The sequence below is a fragment of the Pleurodeles waltl genome, chromosome 2_1 (genome assembly GCF_031143425.1).
Source record: "Pleurodeles waltl isolate 20211129_DDA chromosome 2_1, aPleWal1.hap1.20221129, whole genome shotgun sequence".
NCBI lineage: Eukaryota > Metazoa > Chordata > Amphibia > Caudata > Salamandridae > Pleurodeles > Pleurodeles waltl.
The window spans coordinates 429,636,022-429,657,916 of NC_090438.1; positions in this window are offsets into that span (position 1 = coordinate 429,636,022).

Sequence of the window (21,895 nt, forward strand, 5' to 3'; positions counted from 1 at the left end):
GATTGGCGGGTTGTGATACTGTGGGCGGTACATTGTCCCCCGCCTGTCTGTTGGCGGTGACCGCCGCACTGCTTGTCTGTACCGCCATGGCGGTCGGAGTGTTAAAGTGGCTGTCTATGTTGGCGGTTTCCACCACGGTCATGATTCCCTTTTTTTATCCGCCGGCCTGTTTGCGGTATTACCACACCTTTAACACCGTCCGCCGGGGTTGTAATGACCCCCTATGTCTTGCAAGTACGGACATGATGTTTGGGTTCACACCTCAGTGAAGATTGAATTGATAAGGTTAGCCTGCCCAGATGTCAGAATTCCACACATGGTAATGCATTTACAGACCTCACTCACGTCCTCTAAATCTCCATTCTCCATGTTGTATACTGTTGGACTTTTTTGCTTATGCAGGGTCATCCCCAGTCTTTTTGCCTACTGCCACCTATTTTTTCTGACCTGTTGCTGTTGGCTTTTGAACTCTGAGCACTTTGCCACTGCTAACTAGTGCTAATGTGCTTATGCTGTCTGTGTAAATTGTATGTAATTGGGTTATCCATGACTGGCATATTCGATTTACTAGTAAGTCCCTAGTAAGGTGCACTAGAGGTGCCAGGGCCTGTAAATCAAATGCTACTAGTGGGCCTTCAGCACTGCTTGTGCCACACACATAAACAGTTCTGTAATCATGTCTCAGAGCTGCCACTGCAGTGTCTGTGTGTGCAGTTTTAACTGTAAATTCGACTTGGGAAGTGTGCCCACTTGCCAGGCCTAAACCTTCCCTTTTCTTACATGTAAGACACCCCTACGGTAGGCCCTAGGTAGCCCCAAGGGCAGGGTGCAATGTAAGGTTAAGGTAGGACATATAGTAATGTGTTTTATATGTCCTGACAGTGAAATATTGCTAAATTCGTTTTTCACTGTTGTAAGGCCTGTCCGTCTCATAGGTTAACATGAGGGCTACCTTTAAATATGATTAAAGTGTAGATTCCCTTTGGGAGCGGATTCACATGTGGAGTTTGGAGTCTCTGAGCTCACAATTTAAAAATACATCTTTTAGTAAAGTTGATTTTAAGATTGTGTGTTTGAAAATGCCACTTTTAGAACATGAGCATTTTCTTGCTTATACCATTTCTGTGACTCTGCCTGTTTGTGGATTCCCTGTCTGGGTCAGTTTGACAGTTGGGTTGGTTGCACCTCACACTAGAAAGTGACACAGAGGAAGCTGGGTGTAGTCTGCATTTCCTGATGAGCCATCTGTGCTAGGAGGGAGGGGAGGAGTGGTCACTTATACCTGGAAGGGCTGTGCCTGTCCTCACACAATGCAGTTTCCAACCCCCTGGTGAGTGTCTGGGGGCTGGCCTGGGCAAGGCAGGATTTCCCATTCAAAAGAGACTTTACTTTGAAGTAGGCCTACTTCAAAGGAGAAATTGGGTAGAAGAAGGGCACCCAAAACAACAGACTTGAGAAACACCTCTGGAAAGAAGAGGAACCTCTGTCTGGAGATGAGCTGAAGAGCTGAGAAAGAAGAGCTGCTCTGCCTGTGACTGTGGTTTGTGGAGCTATCCTGCAGTTGCTGCTTCTGGCAGAGTAAGAGAGCAAAGACTGGATTTTGTGTGCCTTCTCCAAGGGCTTGATATAGAGATTGCCTCCTGTTGTTTGAAGTCTCAGGAACAGCAAAGACTTCTCTCTGCCGGCACCTGGAGTCTCTGGAGAGACTCCTACTCTGCCCTGCTGTGGTGCCCATCCAGGTTCTGGTATCGTGAAAGGAGAAGCTGGCAGCCTACAGAAAAGGAAATCCACGCACAGAGCGCCGTGTGGGGAAAAGATCGACATGACTCCAATCAGCGGCTGAAGAAATGACGCGCCGCCGGCTCAGCAGCTGAAAATCAACGCTCACTGGAAACACGTTCAAAGAATCGATGCACGGAGCAGGAGAAATTACGCACAGCATCGTTGACAGAGGCTGGGAGAACGCAACCTATGCTGCGTGGTTTTCGGATCATCTTGCAGCTGGATTTCCAACTCAAGTACCACTGGGTGTGTAAAAATAATGCCCGGCCTGCCCGGACCCGAGAGTGCTGACCGGATTGACGCATCGCTCTCCAGCGGAGAGAAGAAACGATGCACCCCGACCCGGGGAAAGGAAAAACAACACAAAATCCCACTTGTGAGTGGAATCAACGTACTGCAAGCCCTTTTTTGACACGCACGTGCCCATGCAGGGTTATTTTTGACGCACCCAAGGTACTTTTTTATGCTAACAGTATTAGTGTATGTTTAAAACTACTTAAAGACTCTTTTTGCATTTTTATTGATGACTTGTGTAAAGTGGATTTTTGTTGTTTTGGTCTTGTTTTGTTTAGATAAAAATTTCCTATTTTTCTAAACTGGTGTTGTGTCATTTTGTAGTGTTTTTCATTAAGGTACTGTGTATGTTAGTACAAATACTTTATACCTAGCACTCTGAAGTTAAGCCTACTGCTCTGCCAAGCTACCAAGGGGGTAAGCAGGGGTTAGCTGAGGGTGAATTTATTTTACCCTGACTAGAGTGAGGGTCCTTGCTTGAACAGGGGGTTACCTGACTGTCAACCAAAGATCCCATTTCTAACATATACATAGTCATACCTTTGCGCTATATTATTACCAGAAATGCCAAGGTGTGTTGACCAAAGGCATGTCTGCACGGCACTGACATCCAAGAGTCCATTGTACAATCCATCTTCTAGTTGTGTTACCCATAATGGTTTCCAACAAAAATAACATCAGGGATTACACTTTGGCTAACCTTTGCTAGTTACATCACAAGATACTTGTGCAGATGTATTGCATGCATGGAAACATCAATCACATGGAGTTGCTGAGTCAAGATGTGCAGCAGAAGAGGAAGCACCTCATCCCTTTAGATGAGTAAAGGCACATCTGCCACATGGCCGTGGCCAAGGCATACTGCAGGACAGCAAAACAATTAGCAGAGGAGTAGGCAGATGGCACTTGGAGCATAACCCCACAGGGGCCACCCAAACATAATGTGCAAGGCCCAAGTCAGGATGTAGCTGTGGACCAGGGACATGCCTCAATCGCCATCCCAAGTACATCCACCATACAGCCCACAGGACCGTCACAGCCTAAGCCCCAACCTAACACACTGTTATGAAGGACATGTTGGATGCAAGGTGGACACACCAATATGTTTTCTGCAAACGCTGCAGCAGTCTGTGGACTGCATTGGGGGTAATTTTAGGCAACAAGGACTCTTTCTGCCCTTCCCCATGTTTTAAGTTCTGTTTTAATTAGACTTAGTAGCAGAGTTTAGTCATAGTTAGTGTAGGTGTAGGTTAGGTTAGGCATAGTTGTTCTAATATTTAGGTATGGTTGGTTCAGTAATTGGATATGGGGTGGATAGGTTATTTGGTGTGTAGAGGTTGATGTTTAGGATATGTATTTTATTAAAAAATAAAACAAATACAAAAAATATATCTTTGATTAGCACAGTATGTTTATTTAGTTTGTGTATAGATGTAGTTTTTTTATATGAAGATGTGTATTAAGGGATACGGGTTGATGTTCAACATGTATTGGTATATGCGTAGAGTAAGTTATGTTAAGATAAGGTAGTCTTATTTTTGTGACAAGGCAATGTAGTTTAGGTAGCAAAGGTTAGTTTAAGTAGCGTTTAGGTTAGATACGCCAGTTAGTGTTGTTTAGGTAGTTTTCGGTAGGATAGGCTTTATATTTACATTAAACATCAATCTTTTGTACATAGAAGTCTACGTCATGATTTAGTGTGTAGGAGTTATCATATCTGCTTTGATTGTGTTACTAGGCTTTGCAAGCAGTGTTTGTAGACATATGTAACTAGGTAAAACACCTATAGGGAGAAATTTGTCAAGTTAGGCATGGAATCCATGCGGGATATAATGCATGGGACATGGGGTAGGGGAGGAGTAGGGAACATAGGACACATTGACACCCCACAAATGGGTGAGATCAACAGGTGGGACAGCAAAATGAAGGCAATACTGGTTGGGAGGAACACCTGTGTGGTCATCAGTACTGGGCAAAGGAGGAACTGGCAATTTGGCAGAGAAATGTTACTGGGCAGTTTTTATATTGGAAAGAGGTAAATTCTACATCTTCCTCTTCTGATGTGTGTGGTGAATCTCTTGAGCTGGGTGTTGTAGATGCTGGAGGCAACAAAGGCATACACAGTAGGGCTGAAGATGTGGATCCCCAGTCAGCAGCAGCATTTCTGTATGCCAACAAGTGAGACAGCACTGCTCTGAGAAAGGACTTCTGGTTTGCCAGCACAGCTCCAAGGTAGCAGTGGTAGGCACCCATTGTGGTGATGTATGTGCCCTGCTTCTGCTCCATGCACTCCTGGATGTTGCAAATTGTCCTCAGTTTGTTTGACAAATGTCAGCCAGGGTATGTTCAAATCCACAGAGTGGAGGGTAGGTGCAATGTGTCCTCATTGGGACTGGGGCACCTATGGACTGCCTCAGGCGTGCCCACCATGGTTTACATCCCCAACCGCACCACTTATAGCATCACCCACTGGACCCTACCACACAGCATTGAAATTCTACTTAGGGATTCTTGGAGTCCAGGGCTAGGGGTGAGCTGCCTGATTGTGATTTTTGGGTGATGGGTAGCTCCTATGGAGACCACACAAGACTGTTGGCCCTTCCCACAACTGGAAATCCTATGTCAAAGAAGGCAAGGATTTGCTGGTGGGTGTCTTTGTCAAGGGTTGGCAGGCTGTCATCCTCAGCTTGTTCATCATCACAGGCAGCTGCTCAGGAGGTGTAGGCACATCCTCTGCAATGAGAGGGAGAAATGTTAATGGTGTCCCATGTTACATGTTAACATGAGTAATTTGATTGACAAGGTGACTTTCCAATATTTTCTTTCAATATAACATTGATGCAAAGGATGTCTGTTACACGGAGGAGGGGAGTCCAAGTTACACTGCCTTTCATATGGCAGCATCTCTGCATTCTTTTTGAAAGCCCTGTGTGACAAGGCAGACTTTTGTCTCATGGCACATATTACACCAGAACACAGATCACTGGGCCTACCATTCCTGGATGTATGAGAAGAGGTCAGGTCCACATCTTCCAAGGTGATTTGCATAATTTTTCATGATGCCTATAGTCATTGTGTTGTAACTTATTGACACTACTACTGTTCAGATTGCACAAAATCCTAAGGTTGCCCTCATTCCCTGTAGTCAGTATTCAATCCATTGCTCCTGTGGTACTGATGTGGGTTTGGTCATAAATATGTATTGATCCTACCCTCTTGGTTTCACACTGTACACTATGGTATTCTGCCTTATTGTGCTGTCTTGCATGCACATTGTGCATTCATGTGGTCAAGGATGGATTTTGCAACACTTATCCTGCACAACTCTACACACCAAACAACCTTACCATGTATTTCCTATTTGTGCCTCCTCATTTGATTTGATTGGATACACCTTTGGCTTCATCATGGTGGACAGTAGGCAGTGTATGCCAAATCTAAGTGTATGGGTACTGTCACACTTGGGAGGCTGGTAGTACCAACACTCACCCTAGTTGATAATTGCCAGAGTTGGGCAGCTGCATAGTATGACGCATCCTTTGATTCAGGCTTGACTACATTGACTCACATGTGCCTATAATACCAAAACTATATGTGAACATATCCAATATACTGACGTATCTGCCTGTTATTGAGGTCTATGGGACAAGCTGTATCCCACATGGTAGGGTTGCTGGAATTGGTGACATGTGTCTACCCAGGTTTGCAACCTGACTTGGCACATCCTCCTCACTCTCCGACCATCGATTACTCCTGCCCTTTGTGGTGGTAGACTGGTTTCATGTTCCTTGACAGATCACTATTTCACATTCTCCTACTGAGACACATATAGCATAGTAACACATTTTCCCTCACAGCTCCCTCCTGACATATTCTACATCTTCACCCAGGACCGCATCACGTGTAGGATGTTGAAACCCAATTGACTCTGCAACACCATTGTGACACTGTCAGACACATCATTGCATGTGTATTGGTCTGGCTGCCTTGCAGAACACATATCCATTCTGACCTTTTTGCTATGCAATGTCTATCCATTCAGACACAGTGGCTGTTTGACCTACTCAGCCAGCACTTACATTGCACTGCACAACCACAGACCCACCAGGGCAAGACCTCAGCTTTGGTATCAACACAAATTGTTCTCTGATGTCCATCAAATGCTTTAACCCTGTGATAGTCAGATTTAGTACATGACATGAGTTCTGGCAGTCCCTACCATGGCAAATCAGGACAGCTGTGTGGTATTTATTGTCATGCCAGTTAATATACATCTGACTCTTGTCATCTTCCTATGTGTTGATACTTCACATACTCCACTCCGGGCCTGCATCTCAAGTGAGCTGTTTCTCCTATGAGAAGCACATGCCCTTTGTTTCCTTTACAGTGCATATGTTTGTTTATGGGCCCATGTAAGACACAATGGTTTCATGGTGCAGGGTGGCCTGCATTGTTACCGTCGGGTTGTATAGCATTCAGGTGGCCATACATGTTGTGTTTTTCTAGTCCATGGGGCATATTTTCATGCAGCTTTCTCTGCCGGTACATCAATTTGTGTGACACACCAGCAGGACAGGCTGCAGACCCATATCTACAAGGATACACAAAGCCACCTTGTATGGCTTTTCCAGGCCTTCTAGACATGGAGTCAGGCAAGTCAGTGCAAGCCACTGCTTTGCCCTACCCTGTGTCAGGGGGCATACCATGGGCATTGCAGTGGGTTTTCAAATGCAAAACCCATGGGTTTTGTTGCAGTCCCTGATTTACAAGGATCTGTGAACAGGGGAATGTGACAAATTCATATATCTCCCCAGGGGAGCCATAACAAGGAGTAATATCTGTTTTCTCCATGTTTTTTTCTCTTTCTATATTCTCTGCATTCTACAGCATGCATAGGAAGAGGACGAAGCCTAACATGGTTGTTTTTATGCAAACAGATGTTGCTTCCTGCACAGGGACAATCCTGGTGCAAGGGTGTTTGTGTTGGTACTAGCCACCCCAGTGTGCGCCAGCACAAGGGGAAAGGACAGGAATGCATGTTATCTTCTAAGTATGGCCCATTCTTCCCCCTTCTATGTGGCACAGGTAACTTGCAGTGTTGTCCTGCACCACTTACATTGTGATTGGGTCCCTATGATTTTTACCTTGTAATGTGGGACACTGGTGCTATACTTCACACATGTAATGGATAAATGTGACATGCCCGACTGAGCTGTGCAACATGTAACTCGACAGTGTGGCTCACATTTCTGTGCCATTTAACGGAACATGATCAAGTTTCCTGTTTTTGTCCTGCAGACAACACAGTGGAGTGCTGGAACATAGCTAGCTGCACTGAACAACATGATTGTTTTTGCTCACATTGACCCTTGTTAATATATACTGCACTGTTGTGTCCTGGTAATCCAGACACCAATTTGACTGGGATGACAGCTGCCACCTGCTCCTCCAAGGCATCCAGCTCCTTCTGGGGACGAAGGGCTCCCTCCTCCTGTCTGCATTGCTGCCTTCATGTTGTTAGCTAGTTTCTTCTTTTTCCAGCACTAATATTCATGCCAGTGCTTCTTGCAGTCGGTGATCATCCTCCTTGCTTGTCCAACAATGTTGACTTTCTCCACTATGGACTGCCAAATGGCCTCTTTCCTCCCTAGTTGTAATTTGAGGTGACAAAGAGCTGATTTTGGTGCTCTGTCACCTCAGTGATTAAGACGTCATTCTACTCCTCACTGAAGCTATATTACCTCTTCCTCTTCCCTTGGTAGTCTGTCCGGACATCCTGGCTGGTGCTAAGTTTGTTGTCCTTGCTTCTGCTGTCTGCTGCCTGCTGCCTACTTCATGGCTGCTTTCCGTGAAGTGTGGAATTTTTTTCTCTGAATGAAGCGTCATTTTTTGTGCTTTTTTAATGCATTCTGCTCTTAAAAGAGACACAGGGCTGATTAGCGTCACTTTTCGTTCCGGGAGTCAGTCCTGGATCACTTATGCACCAGAACCGGCAGAATTCCTTACAACATGGCACATATGGATGAGTCACATTTTTCACAGAGCCAGGATCCTTAAGCAATGGTGTTCTGTCACACCAAAGCACAAGTTATTTTGACACATCGTGAACACAACGCAAGATGTATAATTTCTTGTAAATATGCCCCTTCGTGTAAGAAGATTTAGTGGGTAATGTACCTCTTCAGAATGTGTCTCTTCTGCCACAATATGGCGTTTGAATGGGTTTAGAGACAGCAAGATCTGGATCGATATCTCTGAAGAGAGTAAAGGGTTTAGTGTAGAAGACAAGCACCAGGCCCTCTCCTACCAGATGTACACTTTGTTTGTGGAACTGTTTCATGAAAGAGTAAGTCCCTGTTATAAAAACCCATACAGAATGATCAGTCCACAATTATAGCAGCACCTCATCTCTCCTGACAGCCTTCACAATGTTAAGCACTGGAGCCATATTTACAAGAAAGTGATGCAGCAGCTCTGATGCACACACTTTTCTTGTGTCACCCTGCGCACCTTTAATGTCACCATGGCTGTGCTGTATTTCCTATACAATGCACATGGCACACATTAGTACAATAGTGTCCTAATTTAAGTTGCTATTGTGGTGGTTTGCTGGATTAGCACCATAAATTATGGCACTAGTCCAGCAAAGCACAGGGAGGCCCATAGGTTATTATGGGAGCATCATTTTAATGCCTTCCCTGAGAAGGCGTTAAAAATGACAGAAAAAATGTCACAGGGAAATCTCACGGCACCATTTTTTTGTGCCTCCCTGCGTGGGAACGCCCCCTTGCATACATTATACCTGGTGCAAGTATAATATGGCGCAAATGGTTACAAAACGGCACAATGCATGCCTTGCACCACTTTATAAATATCCTCCTTAGCATAAAAAACGATGCAAGGGTGTGCAAGGAGTTAATAAATATACCCCTGGTTGTGAAGGTTTGGCAATAGAATCATGCGTCCCAATAGATTTTTTCTGATATGGGTTAGGAGGGTTTTTGCTTCAGTTCACAAACAGCTATCTGTAAACTAAAACTTCCGAAGAGGATTACTGATGTATGTGGAACGATCTATGCAACCAGTAGGCCTTCTATCATCACAGTTTTAACGAAAACATTGCCTCATACCAGTAAAACACTTTACTAACAAAATGGGCTCTCTGTTTGGAACTCACCACATTTTAAATATGACATGCAAAACACTGCTCTATAATTTAAATTATACCAGTGAAACCATTTTCTAACAAAGTAGCTCTTCTTTAGAGACCTCACCTCATGTTAAAGGCTGGGGGTAAAATATTTTTGTTGGAAACCCGTCTCTCTACAAATACTTTTTCTTTCAGTGAAGGACATGTATAATTGCTTTATGAAACAGAATTCTACATAATTACAGCACACAATACAACACAATTTAACAGCGCACAGATTAAATATAGTGAATGTCACAAAACCTTCACTGTACCATAGTCAGTATTTTAGATTATTAATGATTCAATTTCTTGTCTGCATGCACTCTCTACAAAACAACTTTGTACAGAGTGAAAACTCAGCTTTAAACAGGTTGGTAACCGCTTAATCCTGTGTCGAACGTATTGTTCCTAAGTAACCTGCATCTATGATTCCATTCATTCAGTGACAATCTATTGACAAAACACATTCTAGTATATGGTTAACTGTATCTAGGATATCCATTGCCCAAAAATATATACAGTAAGTTGAAAATTTAGAATATACATCACCCATCCTTTAGAAACATCCAGACCTTATAACAACCTATCTCCATAGCCACCTGTATAATCAACAACATGGGAAAAATAGAATCATCTGAGATTCTAAAGCAAGCACTTTTAATTTCTATTTAGCATTTTAAACATCCACATTACTAGTACTGTCGCAATAAAAAAATATCTTAAAAGTCGTTTCTAAATACATTATTTTTTAAAAATATTTAGTCAGAGACTTCATCATTAAAATACAGTATATTTTTACTTATCTGAAAATAAAACTGTGCCTTCAAGGTAGATGGATACACCAATCATGGTTAACCATGAGACAACTGACCTCTGCTGAGCACAAGTCAAAGAGGTTACAATTCTTTCACCTCCAAATCAGCAAGGGCAATCTCGTGGGTCTGAGGATATGCAACATATATGAGTATTATCAACCCTAAAGCCTTGTAGCCAATCACATCAAAGCATTTTTTGAATTATGAAGACAGAAAGTCAACTATTGCTTGACCTTAATATAGCCTCACTCTTGGATTCTTCACAGAAGAAATGTATCTGTTTCAGAGTAGATGTTCTACATGTACCATAATCCCCTGTAATAGCTTGTGTAGCCTTTATTTTTGCTTTATAGTTCATCTTGACTACCTGTGCTTTATTTCTATTTCTTTATGGATGTTTTAAACAGTTAATGGCACTGGTATAGTGGTTATAAAGACTCTTTTCTCTCCTCGTATAATCACGAGATCATGCAACTCTTGCAAAAGTCTTGTGGGATCATTAAAGAATCCCCTCATCAAGCTTAGCCTGCAGAAGCTTGCCAATGGTTGTCACAAGACGCTTGCGGGACCATAGCAAAATATGAAAATCAGCCAATAGTAAAGTCTGTACAATTTATCAAGTTACTGTACACCATACAAAACAGCAGTTCATCATTTCCTAACTTACTTTTGTAAAGGCCAAAAGCCTTCCAATTGCATTTATAATTTGACCACCCTCCCCTTTTTTCTGTCCTCATAGAAATCCTTATTGCTCCTGAAGCTTACTCATTCTGCTGAGCACTCCTCCTGTGACTTACTTCACCATACTGCACCATGGTTAACCTCAGGAGTTTAGAATACAGCTTCATCCACTGCGCTAAAGAAAATGCCAATAATTGTGGTATTGACAAGAACCTTGGATTTTCAAACTTATGCATAACTTCTATTGGCCATTGGGGTATAAAGTGGCATCAATAGTTTCCAATGGTTGGAAACATTTTAGATTGTGAGCACTCAGACATGAAGGAAGTGCACTGTGGTGGCAATTACATAGACACCATTGCAGTTGTTGCACTTAATATCTAAATGAAGGATATCATTTCACAATTAATATCTCTTTTTTCCCAACCTGCCTTTGTATATTCTAATATATGTCAAAGGCAGAAATGGCAATTGGTCAAAAAAGTATTGTCCTAAGATTGAGTAATTCCTGATACATGTCAATAAAACAGATTCTGCATTTCTTCATGAGAATGGAATAGGCTCTATATATCATAAAGAGGGTTGGGTGGAACTCGTAGAGGTTTATTATGTTAAATTGCACAGTGTTCCATAAAAACTCTGCAATATTCTCCAGAGTTACACCCTCCATATTTACCTTACATGGATGATGACTTTTTCTGCAATGCTGTATTGCATTAGGTCCCTGTGTCATTGAAAAACTTCTCTTTCCCACCATTATTACTACTTCCCTCCCTCTGCTTCCTTCCTGACTCCAATGGATTATTTTCTTTGTTCATTCTATTTGTCTCCAGCTTGAAGTAACTTCTGTCCTCTCCTTTTCTCAGTCCTCTGCATAGCTTGGCACCCCTCGCTCAGGCCGGCTGTGCAGCTTGGTATCTATGCCATCACATGCACCACTTCATGCTCTTCAATAATTCATCCTTTACACCAAGGACAGGAATCCCCTTACTGCAGACAAGAGCTGCATACAGGGCCGCATTGTGCTTCTACGAAGATGGAGATGCCAAGATGGTGCAGGCATCATCAGTAAGCAATGGAAATGCAGAAGGAATCCCTGGGAGGTAGCCGAGCTCAATGATGCCATATGAAAGCTACAAATATATTACAAGCTGTGGAGATGAGCATGACAGATGCTATTTGCTACTGTGGTCATCCACATTGCATTGCATGTACATTTTGAATGGCAAGTCCAGACAGGATGTATGGGTTCACACCTCAGTGAAGACTGAATTAGCAGGATGAACTCAACATTTTAGGTATCATATTAACGGAGCTCACGTTAGCCACAGAGGGTGTCTTTGAAAACAGGGGTGCTGACCTCTCACAGCATATCATAGGACAGCTCCTTAATGTGTTTTCTACAGATTTGTCTACAATCCCATCCCACAGGTGAAAAACACCTATTTGGTTGGTGACAACATGTATTGGTACTTCAAGACTTCAGTGAGATGACACTCTTAAAAAGTCCAATTATCACTTTGTCTCTCTTTCTTCACAGTCTTCACAGTCCATGCCTTTCAGTAACCGTGTGACACCAACTTTGAGCCCAGGTATCTCCATTAAAGTGGAGACACAGTACTGCTCTCCTAACAGCAACCTATCATTGCAGAGCACAATAGCATATTCAGAGCCTGCATTTTCACAGTGGTAAAGCATTTTTTTAGGGCTAGGCTTTAAACGAGGTCAATAAATATTTTCACCCACCAAGAAAAGAAGGAGAAATCTCTTCAAAATAACAGTATTACCCATGTATCCACACAAAAAATCTCCAGTCTGTAATAAGGTTAATGGGTTTTATTAAAAGCTCAGATTCACAGTCATGTAGACAATTCTCAAAACAAAGTTAAAAAGGTACAGACTCACCAGGGGTTGACCAAGGAGACACAAATGATTTAAACAAATTAACATAAAAAGAACTAAACATTCAACAATGAAAATATAAAACAGCATCACAATCATCTGATGGGTGGAAAACAAGCACTTGTTCATTCTTTTAATCATTAAGGCAATTTAAAAGTCACCTGACCTTGGCTAGGTAGGCTGAGGCAAAACCCTACAGATTAGCAATTCAAAAGTTAACATGTGCTGGGCTAAAACACATAGAGACAGAAATGAACAAAGGGAATTCAGAAAAATGTGTCTAAGCAAAGGCACAAATTAAGTAAAAAGGGAAGGAGTCAGCATTTCAGAAGCTTGATTAAGAGTCTTCTTTCTGGGGTCAGAGGAAAAATGTCTAAATCTTAGTGAAGCATTGAAATAAAGGGAAATGATAAAGAGGTCTGTACTTCTAGGAGTCCAAGGGGATCCAGCTTGAATGGTGGAATGAAGCACACTGCCCAAAGTCCAACTGGGGAATGGTATATTAAAGTCCATAGTGCAAGATGATTCACTCAATCATCACTCCACATAACTCAGGAAGTTTAATTGTCAAATGAAAGTTCATCATATGACATGGAACTGCAACATGGGGACATATTCCCAAATCCATCATGTTAGACCTGGCATCCTTGGCATAGTCTCCCCTGTCTTTTCTTATCTCTGCTTCCCATGTTTTCATTGTGTGTGGACTCTGTTTTTGCTGTTTTTTGTCAGGAATCCCCAAGGTGCCTCCTGCGTTATCTGTCAGCATCCCCAGGGATTAGGGTTAAATCATATTTCTGTTCCTGGTTAAACCTTCCTGTTTCTAAGTAAACATAATGTGCTGTGTAACACAATTGGTTTTATCAATGCTTGTTTTACCAATGCTTGTTTGCTAATGTGAGCAGGTGTAGATATGTGCCTCTAATTGGGTGTGGTGACTCATTCACATGTGGAAACTCAACTGTTTTCCTGATTGGCTATAAATAGCAGAGTAAAGCATGTCACCCTGCTTGGCTTTGTTTTGCTTCCTGATCTCAGCATCTGATTTGTCAGTCCAGCCCCCGCTGTCATCCTCGTATTCAGGACTTCTGAGGCAATTCTTTTCTTCATTCCTGTACCAGCTGACACCAGGCATTCCTCCAGCACTCCAGAAAAGACTGCAGCTAAGTGACTAGTATTCTCCACGGAGTTTGTTCTTTGAGCACCGTACTTTCCTAGAACAGCTGGTGTATTTCAGACCTCGTATTTTGGTAGAGCGCTTATCTTGAAGAGACAAATGCATTTCTGAGCATTTTACATTATTATTGTAGTTACTTGCCTAAATATGCTTCAGGAAATCTGCTTGAGCTCAAGTACTACAGAAAGTGACAGTGCAATTTTAAAAGAGCATTTACGTGACTTTTCTTTCTCTAAGAACATAAACTCTTGGATTTAAATTGTGTCAGAGTCACCAGATCCTCGGAGTCTGTGCATGTTCCCAACACTTCCACCACAAGACAGCTCCAATACTCTGATTAGAATTGTCACAGAGTCTAAGAGAGTCCAACTGGGGAAAAGGGGATTAGGAAGGGAACAGCTGGGAAGGAGACCTGTAGGAAGCAAAAAGGTTAAAGCACACAATATCACAATTCTATCATATATATCAATACTAGACTATAACTCTAAACATTGTCATTCTAAAAGCACGGACAACCCAAGCAATGACTTAGAATGACTAGGCTTCAAGATGACTGGGTACCTGTGAGGGAATCAAGAAAAGTTAAATGCAACTTTCAAATTCAAGTACCATTCTGTGCCTGAGGATCAGGAAACAATCTGAATGATTTCTAAAGCATCATATGTATCAGGTTTTGAGAAACATATGAGGAACACACAACATTACATTTTGAAACTCTGGCTTTTTGTTCCCTCAAATTGCCGGAACATGTATTGCGCACATTGCAGATTTTCACATAGGGAGAAAATACCATTGAATGTTTTGTGCACCATGAATAACACAACTTAGGTATTCATTACAACCCTGGCGGACGGTGTAAAAGTGGCGGTAATACCGCAAACAGGCCGGCGGAACAAAAAAGGGAATTATGACTGTGGAGGAAACCGCCAACATAGACAGCCACTTTAACACTCCGACCGCCACGGCGGTACAGACAAGCAGCACGGCGGTCACCGCCAACAGACAGGCGGGAGACAAAGTACCGCCCACAGTATAACAACAGGCCAATCCGCCACCTTTTCCGGGGCGGATTCACCGTGGATAAAAACATGGCGGAAACAGCTTTTGCAATAGGAAAACGCTCACCTGAACACACTCCACAAGGAAGGAGGACACCATGGAGCCGGAACTCCAAATACTCCCTGCGATTGTGTTCCTGCTCCTCTACGAACAACAGCAACGGCGGCGCCGAAGACAACAGTGAATACTGCACCTACGACATAGGGGTGGGAGGAGGCAAAAGTCAGGGACACACACACGCAACACCCCCACCCTCACACACTACAAAACACACACCAATGCATTACCAAACATCACAGGAACAACCCCCAATCCCCCCCCCCCGGAAGAATGCAAAGACAAAAGGAAATTCAGTACAACCATTGTAATGTATCAAAATACAGTAAGCTCATATATACATAAATATATACACATTCCAAATATATACATCACGATTAGTAGTGCAGGTATGCACATTTCAATGTCCGTGGACCACTGGGCCCAAAATGCATGGGCGAGGCCCACACTAGACACCTGTCCAGAAACGGAGAGAACACTGCAGGGGCATCAGATAGAAATACAACAGGCACCTCAGGGGGAGGGGAAGTGGGGGCACCTCAGCTGGATTACAGCACCACGCTAGATCCACGACGGGGCTCCATGCCCATTGATGTTTCCTGGGGAGTGCAAAGCCACAGTCTCTCAAGTCTTTGCAGTGGGTGGGTTGCCCACTGTACCATCCTGGGGAGTGCAAAGCCACAGTCTCACAAGTCTTTGCAGTGGGTGGGTTGCCCACTGCACCATCCTGGGGAGTGCAAAGCCACAGTCTCACAAGTCTTTGCAGTGGGTGGGTTGCCCACTGCACCATCCTGGGGAGTGCAAAGCCACAGTCTCACAAGTCTTTGCAGTGGGTGGGTTGCCCACTGTACCATCCTGGGGAGTGCAAAGCCACAGTCTCTCACGTCTATACAGTGGGTGGGTTGCCCACTGTACCATCCTGGGGAGTGAAAAGCAACAGACTCTCAAGTGGATAACAGTCTCCATTGGTTTTGGAGGGGGACTGGTGCCCAGAGTGCTTCATCTTGTTAGGGACAGACGGAGTGGATGCTGGTCTCCACTGGTTCTGGAGGGGGACTGGTGCCCAGAGTGCTTCATCCTTTTTAGGACAGACAAAGTGGATGCTGGTCTCCACTGGTTCTGGAGGGGGACTGGTGCCCAGAGTGCTTCATCCTGTTAAGGACAGACAGAGTGGATGCTGGTCTCCACTGGTTCTGGAGGGGGACTGGTGCCCAGAGTGCATCACTCTCCCCGTGACGGTCCCAGTTCCGTCACTGCCCCTGCCGCACATGTGCTAACAATGCTTGAGTTGGTGGTCCTTGCCCTGTTTAGTGGTGCTTGCCCTGTTCAGAGGTGCTTGCCATGGCGGTCTTTGCCCTGTTCAGCGGTGCTTGCCATGGCGGTCTTTGCCCTGTTCAGTGGTGCTTGGCCTGTTCAGCGGTGCTTGCCCTGTTCAGCGGTGCTTGCCATGGCGATCTTTGCCCTGTTCAGCGGTGTTTGGCCTGTTCAGCGGTGCTTGTCCTGTTCAGTGGTGCTTGGCCTGTTCAGCGGTTTTTGTCCTGTTCAGCGGTGCTTGCCATGGCGGTCTTTGCCCTGTTCAGCGGTGCTTGCCATGGCGGTCTTTGCCCTGTTCAGCGGTGCTTGGCCTGTTCAGCTGTGCTTGACTTTGCTGTCTCTGACCTGTGCAGCGGTGTGTGCCATGGTGGTCCCTCATTGCCCAGCAGGGCTGTGGCTGCAGGGCCCTCCTGGGCACTGACTCTGGCGGTGGTCTCCGGACCAGTGACGATTGTGCTGCCCTCCTGGGCACTGACTCTGGTGGTGGTCTCCGGACCAGTGACGATTGTGCTGCCCTCCTGGGCACTGACTCTGGCGGTGGTCTCCGGACCAGTGACGATGGGGCTGCCCTCTTGGGCACTGACTCTGGCGGTGGTCTCCGGACCAGTGACGATTGTGCTGCCCTCCTGGGCACTGACTCTTGTGGTGGTCTCCGGACCAGTGACGATGGGGCTGCCCTCCTGGGCACTGACTCTGGCGGTGGTCTCCGGACCAGTGATGACTGTGCTGCCCTCCTGGGCACTGACTCTGGCGGTGGTCTCCGGACCAGTGACAATTGTGCTGCCCTCCTGGGCACTGACTCTGGTGGTGGTCTCCGGACCAGTGACGATGGGGATGCCCTCCTGGGCACTGACTCTGGCGGTGGTCTCCGGACCAGTGGCGATCGGGCTGGCGGTGGCGCCCTGGGCAGCGGGGAGGATGGCGGCCTTCTCCACTGTGCTGCTCTTACGAGACTTTGGTGACTTCTTCTGCCCCTTCCCCACCTTGGGAGGAGTCACAGCTGACTCAACACTCCCCCCGGGACCCTTGTGAGCGGCTTTGCCGGCAGGAGTCTTCACCCTCTCCCGTCGGGCACTGTTCAACTTCTGGTGCTTCACAGGGGGTGGACTGGCAGTGCTTTGGCTCCGTGTCACACTGGCTGCCCTGGTGCCTGGTGCACTCCACATACCTCTAACAGGCACCACTGGTACCGGACTTTTTTTGGCTGAGGTGCTAGTAAGGGACCTATGAATTGGAGGGGGGGGGTGGTGGGAGAGAGGTCAAGGTTGCTCAGGAAATGTTTCTGCAGAACGCTGGGACGGGTAGCTGGAGGGGGTCTGGGAGTGGAGGAAGAGGACATGGTTGTAGGAGGTGTAACTTTTGATGCTTTGGGTGCAGATGCATGTTCTGGAGGCTGTTGTGAGGTGGATGGATGTTGGGTGTGTGTGTGCCCACGTTTGTGTACTTTGGGAGGGGGCGTCACAGACACACTGGGAGAGGACACAGGGGACGTGTAAATGGTAGTGGGAGTGGTGAGTGCAGGTGAGCGGGGTGTGGTGCTGGGTGTTCTGGTGCGAGTCCTAGTGGCTGTAGTGGTAGTGCATGCAGGTGAGAGTGTAGACAACACTGGGAGGGAGGAGGGAGACGATGAGGAGAGGGACACAGTGGAGGCAGTGGATGTTGCTGTGTCTGTATGTGGGTGATGCTTGTGTGAGTGCCTGTGGGATGTGTGGTGTTTATGTTTGCCTGAGCTGCCCTTGTGTGTTGACGTGTGTGCAGTCTGGTCTGATGGTGTGCTTGGGATAGGCTGAGGTACAGGGGATTGGGTCTGGGTGGAGGAAGTTGGAGGGGGGGAGGCTAGACACAGGGACAATGGCTGCCATCAGTGCTGAGGCCAGAGATTGCAGGGTTCGATGATGGGCAGCCTGACCAGAATGAATGCCCTCCAGGAATGCATTAGTGTGTTTCAACTCCCTTTCCACTCCCTGGATGGCATTCACAATGGTAGACTGCCCAACAGTGAGGGACCTGAGGAGGTCAATGGCCTCCTCACTGAGGGCAGCAGGGGTGACAGGGGCAGGGGCTGAGGTGCCTGGGGCGAAGGTGATGCCCACCCTCCTGGGTGAGTGGGCACGGGGCGAAGGCTGAGGGGCTGCTGGGAGGGCGGTGCAGGTTGGGGGGTGGCGGCTGTACCTGTAGAAGTGGGGGGCACAGATGGTGCCGCCACCACAAGGGAGCTCCCATCGGAGGACAAGTCTGTGTCGCTGGTTGCTGATCCGGTGACCGCCGTGAAGCTCCCCTCGCCCTCCGTCCCACTGGTGTATTCAGAGTCTGTGGTGTTGCCCTCCATAGCCATGTGGGATGCAGCCCCCTCGTGCTCCGGTACCACTGTACCTCCGCCTGATGATGCTGATGCACAAGAGAACAGGGAGAGCACAAAAAGGGGTGGGGAAACCGAAGAAAGACAGGTTGAGTGCATGGCTTACCGCTACGGTTGGCGGACAATACAGACACAGCAGCCCCCTGCACTACGCAGAACTCTTGGGCTCTACAGATGCAGTTCCTGGGATATGGCCTACATGGCTATGATAGACATCTGCACACATAGATGAAACAGGGGCATGTATACCTGTACTTGGCACTCGACAGAGGTGGGGTGGAGTGCCACATGGCCTGCATTATGGAGGGGCCTAGCCTACGGAACTCGCCCTGGCCTAGGGAAACCCACGGCCCTCCTCCCCCACCAAGACCCCACCACTGTGCGCAAAGTCCGCTGAATGAGAGTGTACTCACCCCCTTGTGTCTGCTGTGATGCCCTCAAGTGCCCATCCAACTCAGGGTAGGCCACCGCCAGGATCCGGAACATCAGGTGGGTCATGGTGCGACGGGCACCCCTCCCACGTTGGGAGGCCATCCCCAGCTGAGCCTCCGCCGTCTTCTTGCTCCAGCGGCGAATGTCCTCCCATCTTTTACGGCAGTGGGTGCTCCGTCTCTGGTGGACCCCCAGGGTCCGGACCTCCTTGGCGATGGCATGCCAAATATCCTTCTTCTGGTGGGCGCTGACCTGCATGACATGTACAGGGGAAGAAGAGAAGTCATTACCAACTACACCTTCGAAGTGAGCGGCCCACATCCCTGCCCTTGCCATGTGGCACATACATTCACACTCCTTCATGCTCGCAGAACTCTGCCCCCTTCCTACTTACATCCAGTCCTCTCCACCCAGGCATAGCCCATACAACTTGCACCCTATGTACTCACCTGTTGGTCTGGAGGACCGTAGAGTAGCGTTTACTGGGGAGGACCCCGTCCATGAGCTTCTCCAACTCCTGTGCAGTGAAGGCAGGGGCCCTATCCCCAGACGCACGTGCCATTGTCTCTTCTAGACCGAGGTCACAGCAGCACTTGCAGTGTAGGTCCTCTCCTGTCGAAGATCAGTTATCGAGTGATTGAACAGATAGAAAATGGCGGTGACGTCCGCGGCGGTGACGTCAGCGGTGGTGTGTATCATCACCGCTGGCGCACTTCGTCATTGGCTCCTGGGACCTATAGGGTCCAATGTTAACCAATGCAGCATTGCGCCGTGGTCTTCGACCGCCTACCGCGACGGTGTAGAACGCCAGCGCAGTTACCTCACATCCCATTGTCCCACTTTAGAGGTCAGGCATCCGACATTTCAGGGGCCCACATGGCTTCATTTTCCACTGTGTCACACATACCTAGGCCTGGACTCAACACTCTTACACCCAACTTTTGGGATTATGTTTTGTGTTCTGTGTAGCTGTGGGTACATACCTCTGAGTTGCTTATCTCTGTGGTCGCTTTTGTCCTTCCTAGGCACCGTCAGCTGGGACATGTGAGGAGATGGCGGAATCCTCCGGTGTACCGACCGCTGGTGGACCCGTTGACAATGGAGGAGCGATATTTAATCATCACCTACAGGTTTGACCGTGCCGCAATCCAGGAACAGTGTACCCAGTTGGAGCCAGACCTTATGTCACCAATCCGCCATCCCACAGGAATCCCCCCTCAAGTGCAGGTGCTATCAGTACTCCATTTCCTAGCAAGTGGGTCATTTTAGACAACAGTGGCCATGGCATCAGGGATGTCCCACCCTATGTTTTCCGACGTGTTGTCCAGAGTGTTGTCTGCCCTGCTTTAACACATGAGGAGCTACATCATTTTCCCTCAGGTGGAAGATTTGGCTACAGTTAAAGGTGACTTCTATGCCCTGGGACATATCCCTAACATCATAGGTGCCATTGATGGGACCCATGTAGCTTTGGTCCCCCCGCAGGAGTGAACAGGTGTACAGGAACTGGAGGAGTTATCATTCAATGAATGTACAGATGGTATGTTTGGCAGACCAGTACATCTCGCTGGTAAATGCTATGTTCCCTGGCTCAGTGCATGAGGCCTACATCCTGCGGAATAGCAGCATCCCTTATGTGATGGGTCAACTCCAGAGGCACCGGGTGTGGCTATTTAGGGACTCTGGTTACCCCAACCTGTCATGGCTATTGACCCCAGTGAGGAATCCCAGGACCAGGGCAGAGTATCGCTACAATGAGGCCCATGGGCAGACTAGGAGGGTGATCGAACGCACCTTCGGCCTCCTGAAGGCCATGTTCAGGTGCCTCCATATGACAGGTGGTTTCCTATTCTACTCACCAAGGAAGGTGTGCCAGATCATCATCGCCTGCTCCATGCTTCACAATCTTGCTTTGCGACGCCAGGTGCCTTTTCTGCAGGAGGATGGTCCAGATGACGGTGTTGTGGCAGCTGTGGAGCCTGTGGACAGTGATGAGGAGGAAGCAGAGGAAGAAGACATTGACAAAAGGGACTCTGTCATACAGCAATATTTCCAGTGACACACAGGTGAGAACACTTTCTTTAATCATACCTTTACTTTCACACTTCTACCTCTATCCTGTCTGTCAATTTCATGCAGTATTTGGTCACTGAGTTGTACATTTCCATTATGGTTTCATAGGTGTGGTTACCAACGTGTGTGTGACATAGGTATGTTGACTTTACTATTGAGAACGGATTTTGTCATTGTCATAGCTAATACACTTTTTCTAAATCACAGATGACTCCAGATTGTTTTGTGGTTCAAGGGTGTTTATTGAAGTGCTAATTATTGGAGGGGGTGGTAAAATGGTGATGGGTGATGGTGGAGGAATGTCCATGGCAGAGTCCAGTCTATTAGTCTCACAGGTGCACTGCCCATATGGGCATAGGAAGTGGAGCTGGGGCAGTTCCAATATGGACAGGGTCACAAAGTGGGACAGTGGGATAACAATCAGGGTGGTCTCATTTTTTGGCGGGGGTCTTGCTATCGTGCTCTGTCCTGTTCCTGGATCTCAGGGACCGCTTGCGGGGTGGTTCTCCGTCTGCAGGAGGTGGGGTGCTCGTGTGGTGATCCTGTGGCGGGGCGTCCTGTCCACTAGCGCTGGCGGAGGTGGTGGGCAGTTCTTCGTCCATGCTAATGTCAGGGGCCCCTTGGAGTGCCACGGTGTCCTTCATGGTGTTCTGTATGTCCTTCAGCACCCCTACAATGGTGCCCAGGGCGGAGCTGATGGTTCTGAGTTCCTCCCTGAACCCCAAATACTGTTCCTCCTGCATGCGCTGGGTCTCCTG